Consider the following 7,154-nt stretch of genomic DNA (forward strand, 5'->3'; position numbering starts at 1 on the left):
ATTGAAACAGTCCACTGTAGCATATCGGATTTACAATTCTAGTCTCGCTAGAATGGTATGGTAATGTGCCAATCAAATTCTTTAGCAGTTTGTCTATCATGTTGATTCAGAAATTTCCGTTGGAAAACTTCCCAGAGTCATAATTAAGTCTACAGTGATATTTACAGACACAGACTGCAGTCAGAGACGCTGAGATTTCAGACAAGAACGTAATATGTGATGGCAGGCACACAAACACACACATACACACACACACACACATCTAAAAACTTGCCCACACACACATATACATGCGTCCACACACACACACACACACACACACAAACTCATGGCTACCTGAATTTTACACGCAGGCACACTCCTACCTCCGCTTTACAAATCCAAACCCATAAGCTTAGACGCACACATACACTAATGTCTGATGGCCATTGTTATTTCAACTCCAACAGAGGACATATGAGTCCAACATGGACCACATGTACTCTGTAAGAGTTGATTTAACACTGAACATTTTACTGTGTACACACACACACACACACACACACACACACACACACTCACTCTCTCTCTCTCTCACACACACACACGCACTCTCTCTCTCTCTCACACACACACACGCACTCTCTTTCTCTCTCACACACACACACACACTCTCTCTCTCTCACACACACACACTCACTCACTCTCTCCATCTCTCTCTCACACACACACACACACACACACACACACACTCTCTTTCTCTCTCTCTCACACACACCCACTCACTCACTCTCTCCATCTCTCTCTCACTCTCTCTGTCTCTCTCTCTCTCACACACACACACACACCGACGGTGAGAAAATAACTCACACTCGCACACATTGAAATGCACATGCAACAACATTATCTTTGGCGCTGTGGTTCTCAGACGCATTCTTGGAGAGTTTTGTCGGCACACAGGACCAGGTCAGCTCCCGTTCAGCCTGCTCTCATAAGCCAGCCACTGAAACAGGCAAACATGGCAAACACACACCTGGCTGGGGCCACCCCCAACATTTTAGGGGGTCCTAATACAGAATTGTGGTTCGGGGCCCCTCCCCCTTTTGTTTCCGTGACAACGATTGAAATCACAGACCGGAGGGCGGGGGGGGGGGGTGGAGCTGCAATTGTGGACTGGGAAAGGGGGGGGGGGGGGGGTGCAATCATGATCCGGGAAAATGGGGGAGGGGTTTGTGGACCAGGGTGGGAGATGAGGAAGTGAGGGTGGGGGGGGGGGTGGGGGGGGTTCCAATTCACTCTTAGGCCCTATCCAGTGACAAGATCTCTGAATGCTTCCCCGTACCACCCCCCCTCCCCCCCCTCCTTTATGTGCAGGCCCTGCACCTGGCAGCCATCACTCACTACGATCCTGGGGGCTGCCGCCTGATTTTGATCCCCCCCTCCCGTCCCCTCCCCTCCCGTCCCGTCCCGTCCCGTCCCGTCTCCACTCCTCGGGCCTGCAGGGCATCGCTGTGCCTCAGCAGTCAGAGTGCAGGAGCTCACCGCCCTGGGAGGAAGAAGCAGAGCGCCCAGCACCCACCCTCACCTGGCCCAGAATGGACCCCCCAAACTCGGGGAAAGTGATAGGGGATGGCGAGCGATGGATACTATGCTGAAGGAGAATTTGTTTTACTGACAAATGACTGCAGAGCCTTACATTACATTACATCACATTACATCACGTTACATTACACTACAGGCATTTAGCAGACGCTCTTAATCCAGAGCGACTTACACAACACTCTACACAACAGAGCAGCTTATCGTTCTTACAGCTGCCTCGGATACCTGGAGATGAGAGGAAGAAGGCGCTAGAGAGGAAAAGGCAAGAAAGAAAGGATAGCGGAGGGAAGGAACGATGACAGAGAAACAGGTGTGAAACAGCTGTGTGATCTGAGTCCGGCACACTCTTCAGCACGGAAGTCAAATCCGTGCTGATTACATGGTCCTGCCGTCACAAACAACAAGTGGTACGGTTTCCTGAGCAATACTGTCAGAACTGGGCCCTGGCAACAAAGATAAAAGATAAACACTATCTTTGAAAAAAGCACAAATGTGATGAAGTGTGGAAAAAGATCCCAATCTCACCAAGTAAGTATAGTTCTCAGACTCATTCTGACCGCATGGAACGAAATGGAATTTCCGCAGTTATAATGACATTAACCCATGTCAACATTATGAAGTATTTGAACGCAATGTACTTTCGAATGGAGAACTAAAAATGTTGTTGTTTGCAATGTGTGTTAATGATTTTGTGTTGTGATTGAAATAGTTCATTTGGGGGGGGGGGGGGGGGTGCTGGGTGGATGATGGCCTGCTTTACTGGCATTGACACTTCTAAGGGTCCTCAAGTTGAAAGATAACAACACCAACAGACTCCTAATATAAATGGTACTGGCTTTCCTGTACATGAACGAATGACACAATGACAAATTGGTGAGCAGCCCATTGTCCAGTTACTTCTAGTCCCCTAAAATGGGGGTCCATGTATAAAAAGCGCAGGTTACTCTGATATGCATGTAAACATGCTTGCGTTAAAACTGATGGCCTGCACTTTAAGCTCATATTCATATTTTCAATGTTCAATGTGCTGTAGTACAGAGCCGAAACAACAAAAATTGTATCACTGTCCAATTAGTTACATGCTGCACTGTATATGCCTGAAATTTAGGATTTCAAATTTTGCCTCTGTACTCTGTGCAAGGTTGAAAGCTCTCAAATATATTTGGAAATATGAACTATATATACAGCGTGCTGGCTAATAATAATATATCTGTTTCAATTTACAATAAATATATAGATAAAGAGCAGCAAAATCTCGCATCTAAAAAGTCCCAAAGTTGTGCTACAGTTTAGAAGCAGAAACTCACTAAATGAACCCAGAAAAGAGCTTCCACGGTCAGCAGGCGCTGAAACTTTCTATAATTCAAACTTACGCCATGCTCAGATCAGCACCGCTCACCGGCTGCAAATCAGTGCGTAACCCAAATAATAAAACAAACAGACTCTTAATTGGGCCGTTGGGACAATGCAGCCTGCACGCAGGCCGGACGCCATCATTATCTGACACTGAAGAGGCCCCTGCATCTTCTCACCGCCTGCGACACAAAGCAGAGACGGACCCTGGCCGAGTGCAGGCCTGGAGACGGATCCTGACCGGGTCCAGGCCTGGAGACAGCAGCCTGGGAACTCAGACCGCGGAGCTGTGCTTCTCAAACTCGGTCCTGGGGGTCCACTGCGTACGCTTGGTTTTTGTTCCGACCGCAGTTGCAATCCCAGAATTTTAATAAGCTGTAAATATTTTCATGTTTTAGAGCAGGGGTCCCCAATCTTTTCACAAGGGAGGGCCAGGGCTTCTTTTGAGAATAGCCACTTTTACTCTTAAATGGACTTTCAAGTGATAACTTGAGTAACCAGACATGCTTAATTATGCTTGAATTTAGTCTGTGTTGACATTTTAATAAGCATTCTTTCTTTCTTTCATGGGCAAAATATAATTAAAAAACATAAAAATGAATAGGCCCTATGATGATTTGAACGTGAGTACATTGTAAAAACAACAAAAACACTAAAAACACAATGAGTAGGAGGGACGTTCAGAGCGGACCCCACCTTCGAAATAAAAAAAAAATCTTGGATCAGCTCCTGCGCTTACGCGACTTCAAAAAACGGACGCAAAGGCCATTCCCGTAAACCGTTTTCGGTTTGTTTTGCTTCGGCTAATTTGCTCCAGAAACCGCCCGGAGATAAGACCATAGTTGCGCGTTCCCTTGCCTTAAATGTCTCTGCTTTGCGTGCCAGCCGAATTGCGTGTCCTGCCCAATAAAGCGCGCCCCATTTTACGTGCAGAGAGAAGCCAAACGAACGCACCAAACCAAAAAAACAAACTGAAACTGACCTAAACACAAACCCAGACATTTATTAATCGAAATCGCAAACTAAGGCACAAACTAAAACAAACGAAAACACAGCGTTCACAAAACCAAAGATGTCCACACAAGCCCCAAAAGCAGAATCTCTTCTGCCTCATACTACTGGGCTTATATTGGGCCACAGGCAGGCGGAGGCAATCAGGCAATTAGGTAATTAAGCAACTACCTCCACCTGCACCACCCAGGCAAGCAGAGGCAGGGGACGTAACACACTGAATCATTTATCTGGCTCCTCTCATCACACTCATGGGCTTCTCGCTGTCTCACCTATCCAGCGCACGTCTTCCTGGGATCCGGCAGAAGTATTTTTGACAGAATAATACCAGCGCCTTTGGATAACAAAAACGTAGGGAAAATGTTTTCAAAAAATATTGTTCATTTTACTTTTACCTTATTTTATTTTTTATTTACACACTTGAAGTGCAGCTTCATGATTCTTGAGACTCACTTGTGTCCCCACAGGGGACAGAAATGAGCTGGCGGGTCCCAGGAGGATATATGTAACAAAATCACGAGCTGTGCCTCCGAGCTGTTTACAAATGCATGACTGAGCACGCTCCACAGAGCTCGGGGGTAACAGCCGCTCTGATTCCCAACAGCGTTCACCAGGAACCCCTGTGAAGACATTCTTAGTCTGAAGCGGCAGTGTAGCACGATGGGTAAGGACCTGGTTCGATTCCTGAGTTAGGCGCTGCCATTGTACCCCTGAGCAAGATACTTAACCAATATTGCTGCGGCATATATGTATCCAGCTGTATAAACGGATGCAACGTAAATGCTGTGCAAAAAGTTGTGTAAGTCGCTCTGGATAAGAGCGTCTGCTAAATGCCTGTAATGTAATGTAATGTGATGTGATGTATTGTAATGTATTGTAATGTATTGTAATGTATTGTATTGTAATGTATTGTAATGTAATGTATTGTAATGTAATGTAACGTGATGTGATGTATTGTAATGTATTGTAATGTAATGTAATGTAATGTATTGTAATGTAATGTAATGTACTGTAATGTAACGTGATGCGATTTCCTGAAAGACAGAGCCGAGGCCCAGCTAACTGCTCGCTGTCTCTCGTTTCTGATTGTTAGTTCCCTGCGCCCGAAGGCCGCCCCGCCCGTTTGAAGCGCCTCAGCAGCAGCCACGGGGAGCAGCCACGGGGAGCAGCCACTCCGGCTCCCGAAAAAAAGTCGGTTTGCGATGGCGCGGCGTGTGAACTTACGCTCGGCTTCCTTATCTCGCCGCTCGCGGCAAAAAAGGTGGGAGGGGCCCCACCGGACGGCTCGCCCCGTCGAGGCTGACGTCGGGAAATCAAACGGACCGAGGGTCTGTTCAGACACGCCAGGGAAACGTTTTTTTTTTTTTTCTTTCCGCAGAGCGGTTGGCTGTTTGTCGTCGTGACTGTTAAAAAAAAGAAAAAGCGTCGGGCCCGAGCTCGAGTGAGACAAATGAGTTTTCGCAGAAAAAAAAAAACACACACACCTCACCACTCTCGCTACCCCGCTAACCCGCTAACCCGCTCGACACCCGATCAGATCTCCAATCACCTGAGTGCAGGTAAGAGGGGGGGGGGGGGGGGGGGGGGAGGGAAGAGCGAAACTGAAGGATTGGGAGCCGCCCTGCTGGGGAAAGCTGATACCCCTCTTTTCAGTGCGGTAATGGGGTGTGAAAGCCCTTTAGAGTGGGGTCAGTGCAGGCCACCGAGGGGGTCAGGCAGGGGGGTAAAACCACAGGAAACAGCCCTCTTCTGTCAGACGGGGGGGTACAGGGAGTCGTGTAACCGTAGCGACACAAATCATGTAACAGGTGTGAAGCTGACAGAGGTATTAGATGTACAACAGACATCAACTTTTGTTGTTGTTATTCTGCCCTTGTTCTACCTGCTCACACTACTCCCACATGACTCTATAGATCCCAAAAATACCTACGCAAACTACTTTTCCCACACACATGCTACTCATTTATGTGTGTGTATAGGTGTGTTTGTGTGTGTGTGTGTGTGTGTATAGATGTGTTTGTGTGTGTGTATATATGTGTGTGTCTGTGTGCGTATAGTGTTTGTGTGTGTGTGTGTGTGTGTGCGTATAGTGCGTGTGTGTGTGTGTGTGTGCGTATAGTGCGTATGTGTGTGTGTGTGTGTGTGTGTGTAGTGTTTGTGCATATGTGTGTGTGTGTGTGCGTGTGTAGTGTTTGTGCGTATGTGTGTGTGTGTGTGTGTATGTGCGTATAGTGCGTATGTGTGTGTGTGTGTGTGTGTGTGATTGTGTGTGTGTGTGCGTATAATGCGTATGTGTGTGTGTGTGTGTAGTGTTTGTGCCTATGTGTGTGTGTGTGTGCGTGTGTAGTGTTTGTGCGTGTGTGTGTGTGTGTGTGCGTGTGTAGTGTTTGTGCGTGTGTGTGTGTGTGCGTATAGTGCGTATGTGTGTGTGTGTGATTGTGTGTGTGTGTGCGAGTATGTGTGTGTGTGTGTGTGCGTATAGTGCGTATGTGTGTGTGTGTGTGTGTGTGCGTGTGTGTATGTGTGTGTGTGTGTGTGTGTAGGTGACCCAGTCCTCTGCCAGGTGTTTGCTTGTAGCTCCTTCTCTCCCACGGCTGCCTGCCTCGCCCACTTTGGAGGACAGCCAACCACCACACACTCCCCGGCGTCTACCCCTCCCCTCTCCCCCTCTTTCTCCCGTCTTTATCCTCCTCCTCTACCTCTCCTTCACTCCCTTTGCCCTTCCTTGTCCTCTCTCTCCTTCTATTCCCCCTTTCTTTTTCGCCTGTTTCAGTTTCTCTCTCAGATTTTTTCTCTCTCACTCGCTCCTCGCTGTTCTCACGTCCGTCCAAACAGCGCGAAAAAGAGAGAAAGAACAGCAGCGACCGGCGTCCTATCCCCTCTGATTCATTCATTTCCCAGGGTGCCGTGTGTTTACTTATCCCTGCTGTCACTGGCCGGACTGCTGGAAAGCGATTTCCCCATCAGCGCGTCTTCAGCTTCACTACAGGCCCAGGAGACCCTGGAGACGGCTTCTCGATTACAGAGAGAGACCACCCCTGTAACACAGTCACTCCACACACCGCTGTGAGACAGAGAGACCACCCCTGTAACACAGTCACTCCACACACCGCTGTGAGACAGAGAGACCACCCCCTCTGTAACACAGTCACTCCACACACCGCTGTGAGACAGAGAGACCACCCCCCTGTAACACAGTCACTCCACAC

The sequence above is a fragment of the Anguilla anguilla genome, chromosome 17 (genome assembly GCF_013347855.1).
Source record: "Anguilla anguilla isolate fAngAng1 chromosome 17, fAngAng1.pri, whole genome shotgun sequence".
Lineage (NCBI taxonomy): Eukaryota > Metazoa > Chordata > Actinopteri > Anguilliformes > Anguillidae > Anguilla > Anguilla anguilla.